The sequence below is a fragment of the Falco punctatus genome (assembly GCF_963210335.1).
Source record: "Falco punctatus genome assembly, chromosome: Z".
Lineage (NCBI taxonomy): Eukaryota > Metazoa > Chordata > Aves > Falconiformes > Falconidae > Falco > Falco punctatus.
Genome location: NC_137586.1, coordinates 32,738,168 through 32,755,750, shown reverse-complemented (window position 1 = coordinate 32,755,750; position 17,583 = coordinate 32,738,168). Strand labels below are relative to the sequence as shown.

The following is a 17,583-nucleotide window of genomic DNA, read 5'->3' as shown; positions in this document are numbered from 1 at the left end:
TTTTTACTTCTAACACCAGTGTTTATGTAGAGTCTAATTTATCCTGCATGTGAAAACAAAATCTAAAGAACTTTGGGGACACAGTATAACATTCAAGGAGAGAAAAGAACACCTCAAATTTAAAGGAAAATTTAAAAAAATACATTAATTAAGTGTGGAGGTAAAAAAATAATAAAAAGAATTAGCAATTACACTAGGACCAAAAATACTGGAAAATTTGAAGTAATATTAGTAATATAAAGTAATATAAAGTAACATTATATTAGTAATATAAAGTAATATTAGACAAGCTGATGGAAGAGATAAAATGTAAATGTCTGCCAAACCAAGTACCTCACAGCCTCACAGATCTACTATTTTCTTTCAAACATAAGTATGGGGGGAGGGGGGGTGTAATTTTTTTTTTTTTTTTCATGTAAATGTTTAATCTTATATTTTAATCTCTGGTAATACTTTGTTTCAGAAACAGGACTCATTGCACGATACATTGTTGTTGTTATCATTATTATTATTATTACTATTACTATTATTATTAAATTTATAAATATTTTCAAATGTTTTTTGACAACATAAATCAGCAGTTCAGTGGAGTTATAGTATTGTTTGTTAATGTACCATAACCATTTTTCAGAAATTGCCGAAGTACCCATGACAGATAAAAAGCTGGCTAATGCACTGATGACATTTCTAGAACTTGAGTAATGATCTTTTCGATCTAGAACTATTTTTCATTATGTTCAAAGTATAGTCTCCTGTTTTGTTTACAAGTTCAAATGAGCATGTTTTGCTCATTTGTGCACTGGGTCAATAAGATACATACGGTTGTGTGCATGCATTTTAACCATTTGTATGTGTATACTTCATTTGTTCATGGAAATGACAGCTGTATAGGTACTTACCACTATCTACAAAAGGGTTACTTGTCACAAGTATAGATTAAAATCTCAGTTACACTTTTTTTTTTATTTTATTTTTTTTCAGTTTCACATTCAGAATCTGAAAAGAAAAACATTTTCAGGAAAATATTAAGCAGCTAAGAAGTATTTATGTCTTGATAATTTGATATAATGGTAAGATTTTACCTAATTAAGCTTCAGGTCACTATTTTAAAATCTGAATAAACAGCCTCATTTTCTTTGGAATTAGTGGGTCCTCAGCACTTTTCAAAATAGAGATGTAGTAGTATGACTTTTTCACTTCTGAAAACGCCATGTTCAACATATGCATGTGTTCAATTTACCCTTTTTCTGTAGCTTTACTTTTTGTTTGCAGTCTGTAAGTGAAATACTCCCTGAATTACAAATATGGAATTACTGACAGATAGGCAGAAAATTTATTCCAATTTATTGATTTGTGCTACTAACCTCTGCTTTAGGAGAATTCTTCTTCTGCCTGAGCAACCAACTGTTTCTTCAACACATCTAGTATTTATTGAATTTCAGTGAAGAAACTCACTGAACATTGTTATTTTTTCCAGTGTGTTACCTAATCTCATGAAGATATTTGACAGCAACCCAATAAAATATATCACTGATATACATCCAGGGTGGGTGGGAAGAGTGTAAAGTAGGGGGAAACATAACTATATTCAGAGTTTAACAGAAGACTTGTTTTATTTTGATGGGACTCCAGAAGGTGTGAATTTTCCTTCCTCCTTAATAGCACTCCTGCTGGACAAATTGTAAATAACTTTATTCCTCAACAAGTATACTGTCAGGGAATCACTCTCAGGGCTTGAATCCTTCTGAAGACACTTGCTATTTTCAAAATCTGAGTAATCTTACAATAATAGGCTGTCAATCATGTTTCATTCTTTTTCCTACCCAGTGTGTAGAGGTTGTCTACACAGAATAGGTATATACATGCCAATATCTTTGTTATATAACTATAACTTTTTGTCTACACAGATGAACTAGAAATTATTTTTCACTTGAAATCTATAAGCCACCGAATTCCTAGCAGATATGACTATTTTTTCTGATAAATTAAATTATAGCAATCTAAATGTCATGCAATGGACCATATTATTCAGTGTACCTGTTCAGATGCAGTAAAACTGTGGGAATCTAATATTTCAGTTTAACTACAAGGCTCTTTTTAATTCCCACCCCACTCCCACCCCCCGCTGACTACAGAACCACTACTCTTAATCAGTTCTTAATGTACTTTGTATGCCTTGGATTAGAAAACTTCATAACATCATTATGTTATGATGCTTTTATTTTTGGATTTGTTCAATTATTTTGTGTTTTCATACAGCTGGAAAGATTTTAGAGTGATAACAAGAAACAATACAAAAATGTATTTCTCATGACTCCATGTAATATACAAAAATTATACTTTTGTTAGAGTTTATATAAAAAATAATTTGTATGTGTTAGGATAATATTTTCATATAAAGATTATACTGTATATATTAGTTTCTATAAAGACTAGTGTATTATTTCATATTTCTGTATTTTTGAAGTATAATACACAGACCGCTGTGGGTTTTTTCCATCACTATTCCTTAAAAAACAGGTAACTGTGATCTGTTCAGAAATTTAGCTTGGGTTCCCAAATCTAAGATATCATTTAACTCTGTATCAAGCTACAAGACAGTTATACTTCTTACACACTAACAGAAATTACTGATTTTGCTAGACAAAGTATCTGCTGACACATGCACAGCTCTCTGGGCTTTTTCCTTACTGTCTTGGTTTGATGAAAGTCTTAAAAAAACTTGTCAGTGGCAACACAACAAAGAACAAAATCCAAGAGAATTGGAAACTTGACAATGCCTCCAATTGCACTGGGAAATGACAAGTAAGCTCTTAGGAATAACCCATAGGATAAATGTCAAAGTTATTACTGGAGTGTTCAGAATGAAGTTGCTCCTAGAAATACTTTGATAGACTCAGATAACGGTGAAAGTAGAGGAGAATACACACTAGGAAGCACACTCAAAAAAACCCCAAAATCACCAACACACACACAGTAAAAGGGAAGGTAAAATATTGTCTTTATATGTCTGTACTGAAACTATTGTATTAAACAAATGTCCATCTGGCATATTCTAAAGCTATGTATGTACAATACATATCAGACAAAGATGGAGTTTTTTACATTACAAAATATTTTCTCATGTTGTAAAATATATATACATATAATTATGTTAATTAACTACTAAAGAAACTAACTTTATTATCTTTGGAACAATACAAAATACATCCTAGAGGTCTAGAATTATAGAATCACAGAATTATTTATGTTGGAAAAGACCCTTAAAATCATCATCTCTACCACCTAACCAGGTCCCTAAGCACCACGTGTACACATCTTCTAAATAGCTCCAAGGATGGTGACTCAACCACCTCCCTGGGCAGCCTGCTCCAATCCTTGATCACCCATTCTGTGAAGAATTTTTTCCTAGTACCCAATCTAAACCTCCCCTGGCATAACTTGAGGCCATTTCCTCTTGTCCTGTCACTTGTTACTTGGGAAGAGAGACCTGCCCGCACCTCACTGCAGCCTCTTCTCAGGTAGTTGTAGGGAGTGATAGCATCTCCCCTCAGCCTTGCTTTTCTCCAGACTGAAAAAAACTAGTTCCCTCAGCTGCTTTTCATAGCACTGGTGCCCTAGACCCTTCATCAGCTTCGTTGCCCTTGTCTGGACACAACTGCAGCACCTCTACATCCCTCTTAATGTGATGGGCCCAAAACCATACACACTATTCAAGGTGTGGCCTCACCAATGCCAAATACCGGGGGACAATAACCTCCCTAGTCCTGGCGGCCACAGGGTTTCAGATACAAGTTGGGATACTATTGGCTACCTTGGCCACATGATTACAATGCTGACTCAGATTCAGCTGCCTTTTTATCAACACCCCCAGGTCCTTTTCTGCCAGGCAGGTTTTCAGCCACTCTTCCCCAAGACTGTAGCATTGTATGGGGTTGTTTTGATCCAAATGCAAGTCCTGACACTTCCCTCTTTTAACTTCATGCAATTGTCCTCGACCCATGAACCCACCCTGTTCAGACTCCTTTGTAGAGCCTTCCTGCTCTCAAGCAGATGAACACTCCTCCTCAATGTGATGTCATTTATAAACTTACTGAGGTCATGCTCAACCCTCTTATTCAGACCATTGATAAAGATATTAAACAGGACTGGTCTCAGTACTGAGCCCTGGGGAACACCACTTGTGACCTGGCACCAGCTGGATGTGACTCCATTCACCACAAGTCTTTGGACCCTGCCATCCAGCCAGATTTTTACTCAGCAAAGAATACGCCTGTGCAAACCATGAGCAGCTAGTTTGTCCAGGGCAATGCTATGGGAAACATCTTCAAAACCTGTATTAAAGTCCAAGCAAGCAACATCCACAGCCTTTCCCTCATCCACTGATGGGGCCATCTTGTCATAGATCATATTAGTCAAGCAGGACCTGCCTTTCATAAATCCATGCTGATAGGACCTGAGCACCTACTTGTACTGTACATGCCATGTTATGGCACTCAGAATGATCTGCTCCATAACCCTCCCCAGCACAGGGGACAGGTCAAACTGACAGGTCTGTAGTTTCCTGGATCCTCCTTCTGGACCTTCTTGCAGATGGGCATCACATTAGTTAACCTCCAGTCTTTTGGAACCTCCCCCCTAGTCAGGAGTGCTGATAAATGATTGAAAGTAGCTTGGTGAGTCCTTCCACAGACTCCCTCAGTATTCTTGCGTGGATCCCATATGGCCCTATAGACTTGTGTGTGGCTAAGCTGTGTATCAGCTTGCTAACTGTTGCACTGGGATTACAGGGCTTCATTCTGATCTTCGTCCCTGTCTTCCAGCTCAGGGGGCTAGGTACCTGGAGAGCAACTGGTCTAACAAGACTGAAGGCAAAGAAGGCATTAAGTACCTCAGCCTTTTCCTCATCCTTTGTCACTGTGTTTCCTCCTGCACCCGATAAAGAATGAAGATTCTCCTTAGGTGTTGTCCTTACGGAGCTGTTCGCTGTCATCTTTCTAAAAGACAATATACAATCTCATGGTATTAATTACAAATTTGTTCTTGAAGGACCTGAAATTGTTCCTGTGGCTGTAGCATTGTATAAGCTAACAGCTTTTGAAAAGTGTGAATATCACTATGGTATTTACTGTTCATTAACTGTAAGGAGGAGAGAATGTTCAGTGCAGAAAAATAATGACGACCATTTGTAATATCGACTACAAACAGCTGAAAACTGGAGACCTTTTTTTTTAAAAAAAAACCAAACCCAACCTTATATATATATTTCATTAAAATATCTTCTTTGACCCTAACACCTAAAACCAAGTAAAAAATGTTGTTTCCAAAGCCTGGAATCTTACTGTAATGACACACAGCAGTTTCTGGATCTGCCCTGCTGTCTGTGTTGTCCAGAAAATTTTAGTGTCTTTATGTGTAAAACCATGGACTGGGATTTACCTAAAGGAGTAACTGCTACTTCTTCTTTGATTCAGTTGCAGGGAGCACACATGACTGGATGGGGAGGGATTTGCTAGCAGAACTGTTCTTAATAATTCACTGTTCTTTTTCATACCTTCAATGTGTTCACCTTCAGGTTACACCGTACACCCATCCACAAACTCATCTGCTTGGTAAAAGGTAGGGTATGTTGCCTGTCTGAGAAATGGCTTGTTTGTTCCCAGATAATGTCTGTTTTGAGTTTGTTGTTCTGTAGGTGTGTATCAGACTTCTAAAAATGATTAGGAAAGAATGCTAAAAGTGCTTTAGTGCTTATAGTAATTTTACTATATTACCTGTATAGGGTAAACCAGGTTAAACAATACACAGGTATCTTGGGCAAATCTTCTTCCCCATGGATTCAGGAATGTTATTTGACATTTTTGAGAATTTGGTGGTTTACTAGCCATCAGATTTTTGTTCACTAGTGTTCCCACTCTCTTGCAATCTCTAGGTCTTTCCACCACCTGTGAATGGCCTTGCCTCTTTTTCAGTGCTGGCCTAGAGAAACAGGACCAACTGATATGAACTAGGAACTGCAAGTACCACAATACAATCTGCAGTGCATCAGTCCCTTTCCTAGTCTTGTATTTCAGATCCCAAGGCTGAGCTAAAATTTGACCACCTTTAACTGGATTACTCATGTGCGTGGTGATAAGAGCAAACAAGAGGACAGTGGAACCCAGAAACACTTTTTCATGTATTAGGATAAATGACATTCTTTTTCAAAGACAATGCTAAATGAAGAAATGTCATTAACCAGTCAGGTCCTGATACTCTAGGATGGAACACAGTATAATAGAACAAAGCAGAGACTGCAGCCACAATTAATTTATAGTGTTATTTCTATCTAGCAGATCAGATTTTACTTTTCTTGTAGAAGTAACAAATGTGATGTTTTCTTGGACTAAAAGACTGAACTAATAATCATAATATGTGGTTGGGTTTTTTTTCCATAAGAGAGGAAAAGGTTTATTTCTTTCCTTCTTAAATTCCTTACATATGACATTTGTTTACAGAGCTGAGCAAGGCTTTTGAATGGACATTAACAATCTCATAGTTATTTTGCAGCCAGCAACTGCTGAACTTCAATTTTATTAAGCATTGTGTTACCATGACTGCTAGCTTTAAATTCATCTGTTCATTAACAATATCAAAATTTTGTGTTAAACACAGTCCCCCTGTATAGGCTTAGATAGTCCTCTCTCTCCCACATCTTTAAAGGTCTTACTTCATTATCAGTAGATAATAGATTCCAGAGTTAGCACCTCAAGTAGCTAAGAATATCTCTTACTAAATACAAATAGTACCTCTAACTTTCAGGGGAGCTCTTCTGCACATCACAGAGGTATATTTCCAGGGTCGGATGTATGAGAAGGGTAGAACTGCAACGGTTTCTGAACCAAAATTTGAACTCCAAACTTTGACCTGCAGCTTTAGAAGTCATTGGTCAAAGTAGTGAGACAGCTTGTTCAACCATCATGACAGAGAAAATGACCTTGAAGTCAAAAATCACTATCTAAAGTCATCTAACCCTCTTGTGAGCTGATTGCTAGTCAAGTTACTGTCAGAAATGCTGTCATCATTCTGTCCCCTAAGTAGGGGAAATTTTCCACAACATTGTCAATAATTTATGCATAAACTCTGGTTCTTTTCAATAAAAAATATAATCTTCATTACATTGTTTGAGAGAAAAAGAGCAGAATTCTGAACTGTGACTGAGTACATCAGGAATACATTTATCTGAGATGGCAATGTGCAAATGACTAGAAACATATCTTCATCTGTAAATACATAAGGTTACTCATGCTGTAGCAGTTTTTAGAAAGTTTTATTCGGTTTTGAAAAGACGTTATGGATATGCTTGTTCCGTTGCTTTAAAATAGTATTTTATCTACATTTCTGGGGAATTAGAAATACCCAGAGTTTCTGTTCTATATACTATGACATAATGTTTGATGAAATGTAGGGTTTATCAAGCTTTAAATAATAAAGACATTCTTTCCCATGCAAAGATATTATTTTTTTCACTGTGGCCTTGTCATCTCACTAATTCTCACATAGGTCTGTGTAAAAGTACAGATGGACTGTTTTCTAGGACAAGACACGCTCTAAAATCAAGTGATTTTTATAAAGCAGCTGTATGTTTCAGTAATTAAAAAATGTATATTTTTAAGTCGTATGTAATGGTTTTCATTTATTATAATAACATTTCTTAACATTGCTTTTGATTGAAATATTATACATCCCTAAAATAATATTATAATTTTATTTTTTTAACTTCAAACCTCCCAGTGAAAAATATTAAATACTCAAGGTAATAAAATAGATAAATATTTCTAGACTATATGTTTGGCCTAGCCCAAGGAGTGTCACCTGGGATACCCTTGAATAATAAAATAATAAAAATTGCAGTTATTTTTTGTAAGCTGAAATTTTTGCTTTTTGTGTTATTATTCTGCATTGTAGCTTGCAGAAGTTATAAATGTTCTGTGACTATATCAAGCCATGACACTGAAAGTGTTTCAGGAAAACAATATAAATATGCTTATATTCAGTGAAATAAAAAAACAATAGGCATCTGCAAAATGAACTATCAGGAATAGTTCTGCAAGTACAGAACAATCTCAGAACAGTTTCTCTCTATAAATGTACTTTTAAAAATGTGATGAATCTCTGGTAAATATTATATATATATGCTTTTGAATATTTCAGTATTCCATTGTTACTATGCATTCTCTTTTTTCAGGTTGTACAAGTTTAATTTTCAAAACAGAGTCAGCAGCAAAATGTGTGTACATGTAGATATGCACAGAATATTTTTGTCCTCATGGAGAACAAAGCACATACCCAGAAATATTTGTGATAATTCTGTCAGAAAAAAGCAGTCAAACAACACCTTTTAAACTGTTTTTATTTGGTATATGTTCCTTTCCCCTTTTAATTTAAATTAGTTACACTGGATTATAGTATCTGCTGTAAAAGCTGTTAGGATGATCTACTTCTGTTCTTCTCTTTCTCTTTCTTCTCCACCTACCTACCCCCCCACACCCCGCCTTAGTACAGGACAAAATTCTTCTTATTGGTACAATACTTTTTCTCATGGAAACATGGTAGAACTCTAATCAAACAGACAGAAACACAATGGTTTGTTTCACTAATCAAACAAAATCTGTTCTCATTTAATCCATACTGTTCCTAGATATACCTTTAGAGCACCAGATATAGACTTTTTTGTAGTTTTTTTTCTTTTTGCTTTTGTTGTGTTGGCTTTTTTTCCCTGCTAAAATTTAGAGCTACGGTATTCTAATTATTTAATTATATTAATTATATAATTTAATTATGCATTCAAAGGAAGTCAGGATGTTTCCTTTCTGAAATTAAATATTAAAATAAAAGAGGGGAAACTGTAAATTACTGTTGCCTTTGTAAAAAATTTCATTGGCTATATTACACACATTCTCAAAGTATGTGGTACCATCCATTTTCACAGCTACAGTATCAGTTTTTGCTGTTTGAAAGAATTCATCAACTAGAGTTGTATTCACTTATTTGGTTGAAAAGTTTTCCTTCCTTAGACATAACTACACTGTTAAGGAATGTAATAGAGAATAGAAATAATAGAAGTAGGCTCAGGAAACTCTCTGAATTTCCTGTCTAAAAAAATCCTCCCTTACAGTATTTTTTACTGAACTTAATTTGACAAAAATTAAGTACAGTGCACAACAGTAATGACAAGAAGCTGTTTACAGAGAAAGCCTATCTTTGTGCACTGTGTCCAATTGCTGTGCTGCTTATTTTATTTTATTTTGGTTTGTTTTGGTTTGGTTTATTTTTTATTTTATTTTATTCTATTATATTTTATTTTACTTTTAAATCTCTTGTATTCCAAACTTTTTTTCAAGTAGAGATAGCTTTTATTGAGTGTATCCAGGGATATATTCAGATTGCTAACTGTTGGATAGCAAAAAATCTAATTTTGTACTTTCTCCTAAGACTGGGTTAAACTGAAATTTTGATTTCACTGATTAATTTTTAATAACTACATTGGAAAAGGCAAGTAGTAATCCAAGAATTGTAAGGCGATTGAGGAACTTCTCAGGGAAAATTATACAATGCTGTTTTAAAATGCAAAGTCACTGAGCTGTGAGTATCCAGAAGAGAGATTTAAAGATTTCTTCATGATCTTAAATATCTTCGCTAGTGCCCTTGGCAAAAGACATTAATCCTGATTAAGATTTGAGAGACACTACCAGAAGAAGTTCAGAACAATGTGTAGGAAAACTTGACTCTTGTAAGGGTCAGAGTAACAGAAATGGGGTGAAATTTAATAATTCAAATGGCAGGATCATGTATTTTGGGGCTAATAATTACTGTTGTCAGTTCAGGTTCTAAACTTAAAATGATGGAGAAGAAAACAAAAGAAAATATTTAAAATTATTAATCAAATGAGGGGCTATTTTTAGAGAGAAATATACTAATGTCATGTTCAGTCTGGCTAATGTCACACATAAATTTGGTTCTTTATAAGAAATATAAAATAAATTTGGAAACAATTATATCTGAATAACCTTAGAATACAGAATTTATCAAATAAAAGGATCAGAATAATTTATTATATTTTTAATGAAACAGAAAAATTAGATTACTGCTTAGAAATACAGCTGGGAAGTAAATGCCACACAAGGAGTGAAAGGGCAGCATTTACCTAAGTAGGAATGTATGCACATTGGCCATGAACACATTCAGCCAGGAAACAATTTTATGTCCACCAGAAGAAAAACATTCAATTAAGAGAGAATAATTACCAAATTGGAGTTTATTAAGAAAAGAGCTACCCAATAACTGCAACTATAGAAAGTTATCAAAGTTATTTGTCCAGGAATTTCCTCACCAATCCTATGTTCCTATTTTAAATTTATACAAGGGAAACAACATAATTTATTGAAGTTCAGTATTTGTTCAAGTAACCAACCAAAAGCCTGATAGTTCAATTAACTTATTTCAACACAGTAAAACAGGACTTTTGACTATGTCATAGTCCACCTGACTCCTCCCTTGTCCCTGGCTGGAGAGGATTACACTGAAGCGTCATGCTACTACCACCCTGAAGTAGGTAGCCCTGTACAGAGGCAATTCAGGTGTTTAGTGAGATAGGTTGGTCTAGATTTGGGGATGCTCATACTTAGCATTTATTTAGATTTTCATGCCTTCTTTTATTTTTATTATGAATCAGAAAATTTATATAAACTATAATTTTAAAGTATTTTTTCAGAAGATATTACTTTATTTCAAGCATTTTTCACATGATAAGATGTGAGGGATGAAGTGATAAATTCAAGTACAAAACTCTGGTACAGCTCTATGACCAGACTGGCTTGTAGAAAGGCACTGAAAAGCTCTTTGGAAGAAACCAGCTGTTGAATAAACTGATTCCTGCAGGGTTTAAGAGATAATAGGCATGAAACGGCTCACATTAATTTATTTATTTTATAATTTTCAAGTTATTGCTGAGTCATTTGATGACATGCTGTGTAAACTGTGAGGAGAAACCGGTCAGAACAAAATTATTTGCCTTTTGTGTTGACCTGATTTGTTGCAAATGCTGAAGCAATAATATATTAATTCATGTGCCAGGAACTTAAGGGGCTGGCAGAGTTTTCAAGTAGGAGTTTAAAAGCAAAAGCAAATATTCGGCAATTTCCATATGTAGAATCAGTCCTGCAATGGAGCATAAAAATACTTTGAGACAATGTGTTATATCTATTTTAATGAAATAATGTCCACTGAAAGACTATTAGGCTTTTATTCTATCTCAACAAAATGTTAGGGTTTTTTGGTTTTGTGTTTGTTTTCAGGTAAGCAGCTATTTCTGATTACCTGTGTCTTAATTTTAGTACTTAAAATTATAATTAAACCATTGGGTTCTGTCTCATAATATTTCTTCAAGTATATTCCCCAGATTAATTTTTTCCATGATGTGTTAATGGATAGTTATTCTATTTAGTAGAAAGGAGCGTACAAGCTGCTCCCTGATTTTTTTTTTTCCCCAGAAGTTTATCACATGTAATATTTTGTAATAACCCTCTTCTCTAGAAATCTAAATCACAAAATCCATGTTCACACATTATACAGAAAAACTGTGTTTAAAATATACTTTCCTTTGAGATTACTTTGTTATGACTGTTTCATTCTCAACAGAAGTAACAGATAGCAATGACTGCCTAATATAATATGATGTTGAATTCCATTAACATTATGATTACTCTACCAAAAATATAGTACATTCAACCAGTTAATATTTTTATTCACTTGTCAATAAAAGCTTTTACTTCTGCATCAAAGTGCACATTAATTTGTGCAAGTTCACACAACAAATAAATGAATTTATTATATCAAAATTATAATAATGGCCAAAAAGAAAAGTATTCTATATGTAGAGTAATGAAAAATTTGCTAGCCCAATTATGATCTTAACAGCCTAATCAAAATAAAACAGGTAGTTATTAGTCCAGTTATAGCAATGCTCACACTTTGCAGCCCAGATTAATACAGTGAATTCTCACAAATAATGTAATGAAACTTGTTACTTGAGAAAACTCACTAGTATCTGTTGTCTTTTCATCACTATACTCCTTTGATTTCACCCCAGGTCCTAAGGCTGAGACTTCAGACTCTTTGAAAACAGAAGTGGTGTGTTATTTTGGATAGCTGTTAAGTCTCTCTAAGCCTCTACTGGGAGGAGTTCCAAGTAAACAGGGCAGATATGTTTGTATACATTTTGATGTCTCAGCATGCTTCCTTCTTGGTGCTTCCCAGCTAAAGCCTGGAATTGTATGCTCACCTTCCCCAGATTCCAGGGATGTAAGGATCCATCACTGGTTACAATGGGACTCTGATCTTCTCCAGATACAGCATTCAGAGAGTTGCATCTCTAACTTGTTTAACAATGGTCATTTGACAGCTAGATGCTGGTTAAGGCAAGCTAAAACGAGAAAGGAGCCAAAGCCAATCCAGCCAATTCCTGAGACCCCACATTGCCAGGCCAACATACAGCAAAAAAATTATTTATTGGTGTCCAGTATACTTCTTTGAGGAGAATGTTTCCATCTTTGAGAAGAATTAGTTCCTTTTACTAAGATGCCTTTGTAACAATTAATTTAAAATATATAACTTTTTTCAGAGAATGTAATAAATGAATCTGGAATTTGTCTTTAGCTTATAGGAAAGTCATCTTACAGGTATGGAAAAGTTAATGGATAATGAGCACTTTAGAGTCCCTGAAGAAAAATTAAGGGAGTGGGAACCTAAGAATTCAGTCTGAAACCGATGGACAAAGTCTTTATGCAGGTACTTGAAGTATCTCATAATTTTTATTACTGCGGAGAATAATTCTTTAATAAAATCCATATCCCTCCCTCACCTGTTATTAAAAAAAAAAAAAGGGGGTGGGGGCAGGGGGAGGTGTGTGTGTGGGATTGTATGCCTGCCGTCTTGCCTAGCTCTGGTTCTAATTCAGCCCATTGAAGAAACATATGAAACTCAGAAAGGTGTTCCCTTTTTTTTTCTTTGTTTTTTTTTTTTTTCTTTTTTTTCCCTATAATTGTGCTATAACAAAATTTTAACCAAGAATGTCAGCACATACTGTGACTTTTCCTTGCCCAAAGAAACTGTTGGTAAGAATTCCCTGATGGCTTCTTCTGAGTGAATATAATTTGACCCATCGTTATTTTTTCTTCATCTATTATGCCATTCTCAGTTGACCTCCATTGTCAATACTGTGTATGGCTTGCTTCCTTAGCCTCTTTACCTATCCTGGTTTTCTGAATATACTTACTGTAATTTTCCAGTTACTGTTCTTTCAGAATTTGCAAGGCTGTTTCAGTTTCAGCTTCAGCTTGCCTCTTTCTTCTTCCCCAACTGTTTCTCTATGGACCTTCATTGCACCCTTTGAGGAACTCAATTCCCCCCACAGTTTCCACTAATAAATTTTACCTGGTGAGTCTCAACTCTATCTTGTCTTCTCATTGCTGATCCAGTTCTATATCTATGTCGCCCTGTCCAGAATTTCCTTCAAAATCTTTTAGTGATAGGTTCAAGACAACACAGGCTGAATTTTAACCTCCTCTCCTTCTTCATTACCATCAACTACGTGGGTAAATAGACATTTGCTGAGGTTTTCAGGATCAATATTGTGTTATGTCCTCCCTTATTCTTCAGCTTCACAACTGAGGTTTGCCAACTTCTTCCTCTTTACACTTCGCATTGTTTCTAATATATCTCCACTAGTGCATCTTCAAGACATTGTGCTATTTATGATTTCTGCTGATATAATGTTCTGCTATCCAATTTTTTTTTTTCACCTTCCCTTGTCTTCCCTTCTTACTCTCCTTCATAGTCCTACAAGCCCAAATCATTTAGTCCTGGCTGAGGATTATTCAGAAAGATTGCATACAGGGATCTTTCCCTGCCAAATTTTGAATCTCATGCTTTTATGAGATGTTTCAGTTTCTAGACAATCACCAGCCCCTGGCACCATGTCTTGTGTGATGCAGGAGTGATATAAATCTCCAGAGTCACAGCAGGTGCCTTGCTTTGTGCTTGACTGTCTTCCTGCCTTGCTTAGCCTCTGCTTCTCAGAGCAAAAACCAATGTTTTCTCAGCTTTCAAGGGTTCTATTTTTCACTTGCCACTAATGGACCATCAAAAAACTCTTTACCATTCTCATCCAATTTCCAAACTGGTCTGAACTTTTTACATGCATAAACATAAACAACATAACAAAAGACACTGGTTACCAAAACTGGTTTGTGCAACAAGTTCCTGGACTTTTGTTTTATGTAGCAACTGGTGTGAAGCTGTAGTGACAGGCAAGTGGTGTTTCTTATCTGCCATACCTGTAACAGATTCTGAGTGAATTACAAATATTTTCAAATCACATACATGTATCTTGTTTTAATACATTTGCTTCTTACAACATACATACTGTAACTTATATTTTTAGGAAAAAAATAGAAAGTTTTTTTCTTTGTTGCAAACCTTGTCTACTGAATTGTGGATAATTGCATGTAGCAGTACTATATCACATTTTTGTTTAAGCCTTTTTTCACTTTGGAACAGGAATCAACTTCATACCCTTCCTAAACAATTTTTGAGGGAGGATTTTCAACTTTGTAGCTGCACGTATGGAAATATTACACAAACTAAAAATGTAACTTTTGTCTGTAACTTGCATTTAGTTGATTACATGTATATGGTAAGTAGTGCATTAGATTGTTGAAAGGAGCAGGGGTTAGGTTATAAGACATCTCAACAAGGTCTGCCCAAGTTATTACTTGAGGTAAGATTTACTGCCAGATCTTTTGTTGTATCAGCTGATACACTTTGAGACCTCTTTTTTTTATAACATAATCCCATATTAATCTTGATAAAGAAAGACTGAATTCAGTGCCAAGCAGATTTTGACAACTGTTAGCTGCATCTGAAACAAGTATAGCTTGAGGAGAAGGAAGCAGAGTTAGAGAAGGGAGATTCAGTGGCATGATCAGTCCTGTATTTCAAAGACAGATCTCAGAAATTACCACTTCTCTATCACTGAAGCTTCTGTTAGGAGTGGATAGAAGGTAATTCTAGTGTCCCATAAAATCAGTATATTTGTGGGTCTTGTCCATGGGGATTGTGAATTTTACTTCTGTGGCTTGTCTTTGGTCTTCCTTGAAAAACAAATCCAAGAAATCAGAACTTAGAAAGAAGTGTGAAAATTTGTCTTTCATAAAGGTGTCTTTTATGCGCTGCCTGTTTGAATTAATTATAGCTCATGTTCAGTTTTTATCTTCTCCCACAGTTGCCATGAGGGTATTTAATGTATTGTGTTGTACACTAGAAGGCACTTTTTTAGAATTTAAAAATGTTCATAGCTTTGTTTTTGTCAAGTTTTAAATATTTTGCTCTGACTTGACTGGTCTAAGATGTGTTTTTCTAAGGTCACGTCTGTGAAATTGGGCAAACAGGAATTAAGCTTCTAGTAAAATAACTTCCATCATTTGGTTTCTTTGAGTGAAGATTTTTATTATTAAGGGACAGTTGCTGGGTGACTACAGCAATTATTTCTGAACATTCTGGGAATTTGAAATGACCACATATTAGAAACAGGCAGATAGCTGCAAGATTGCAGAAAATGTTCAAAAGGATGTTCTTAGAGTTCTCTTTGCCCTACCTGAGAATAACATTAAAGAGAACCACAGGCATGATGGACCTAATGCTCAGCAGCACGCTTTGTGTTATTCCACAGAAGCTGAGTATGCAAGTTGCAGTCCACAAGCTGCTGTCTCCAGTTGTTTTCTGTTCAGTGTAGGGAGATTGTAAATGGCATATTGCCACCCTGCACCAGGACTTTTGTGCAATATTCATTGTAATACTTGGGAATACAAATGCTCAGGGGAAGAGCCTTTCTCTGTGGTTTGTTTTATGCTTTCAATTCCTGTTCACTGTTATAAACCTTGAGGCAATTAGCAGGTGGTATCAGACAGAACAGATCTCAAGCCGCTTCATCTTCCACTTGACAAGTAGACCATTTCACATCAATCTTGTGGTTCAGTACATTCAGAGAAAGTTTACAGCATTCTTCTATCCTGAAACCTCTTGGTCTACTGTTACTGTCTAGCCTTATATGTAAATGACTATATTGAAAACAGGCTGCCTCTTATTTCCAATTTTATTATAATCTTACTTACAAGACAATGACAACCTTTATGTTGAAGTTACCTATATAAAACAGACAATGACAACCTTTATGTTGAAGTTACCTATATAAAACATTACTTTTTCTGTTATTTACAGAGATGTCCTACTGAAAGGTGAAAGCAAAAGATTCAAAGCTGGTTTATTATGTTGTAATTAAATAAACTTATAAATATTCTGCTTTTATGTTCCACTATGAGTTATTTCAGTATAATAAAGGGTTATTATCAGCACCACCAAGAACCATGAATATTCAGGGAAATGAGTTCTGAAATACACCAAGTAAGAACGTAAGTGTATTGTAAAATACTGTTGGATTTACTGGTACTTTATAATACATTAATTTTCAATTTGTAAATAGTACATGAGACCACAATACTTCAACTACAACAGTACAGTGTTAGTACACTTAATACTGAAATAGTTGTTTTACTTCAGAATAAAGATGGAACTTTAAGTGCATGTAATCTAAGTAGTAACTACTGAAAGCACTTTGCCTGCACAGTAACTGGAACCTAGTCTTTATAGATTTTTATGACTGCAATGGTGAGTGATATAGATATTAAATGCATATTATGTTGCAGTCATTCAATGATGTCTAATATCCTATCTCTTCAAACTAGAGTTATCTATGAAATAGTGAGGACACCAAAGGCCTTAGTTTATGATATTGAACATAGAAAGCGTTCAAATAATGAATTTATCTGAAAGGTGCCTTTTAAATGTTAAATAGGAAGATCTGGAAGAATTATATTTTTTTCAGGATTTATGTATAAAATTTATAAGATTCTAGTTCACAATTTCATTCTTTAAGTGATAGAATTTTATGTGTAAGAAATTTGTCCTTTTTTTTGGTAGCAATTTAGTGTATAGTTATGATACTTGTATATTTGAGATCACAATATTAGGTTGTACATATATTTTAGTTATGCTAGAACCAATTTAACTTTAACATGAAAACATTCCAGAAGCCAAGAAAAGACTGATTTGAAAAAAAAAAAAAAAAAACCAACAAAAAAAACAAAAAAACACCTGGTGATTTTAACATTAAAATAAATTCCTTCAAATTAATGAAGAAAAACAATGGTGTGCATTAGTTACTGGTTTTCTTCATAAAAATTCATATAATTACCTAAAATTCATAGCACTGTGAATTTATCCTAGATAGGGAAATGGCTTCCCAAACATCCTCAGTTGTATATTTATTATTCTGAGAGACAGTTTGATCTTTGCAAGAAGGGCAGAGAATCATAATAATACACCATAATGTTGAATGGTGTTCTTTAAGGCCACTCACAGGAGCCATCTGTCTCCCCATTTGTTTAAGCTATGGCGAGGTACTGACCTCTGAAGGTGTACTAGCCT

General features: G+C 34.8%; 1 long non-coding RNA gene across 1 annotated transcript; it reads right to left on the bottom strand.

The window, feature by feature from the left end:
* Window positions 1-1,880: 1,880 nt before the first annotated feature.
* LOC308056104 lies at window positions 1,881-17,220 on the bottom strand. The gene is made up of 2 exons (XR_013924707.1): window positions 16,284-17,220; window positions 1,881-16,242 (listed from the first exon to the last, which is right to left on the bottom strand). It is a non-coding gene; the product is annotated as an uncharacterized lncRNA (long non-coding RNA).
* Window positions 17,221-17,583: the final 363 nt, after the last annotated feature.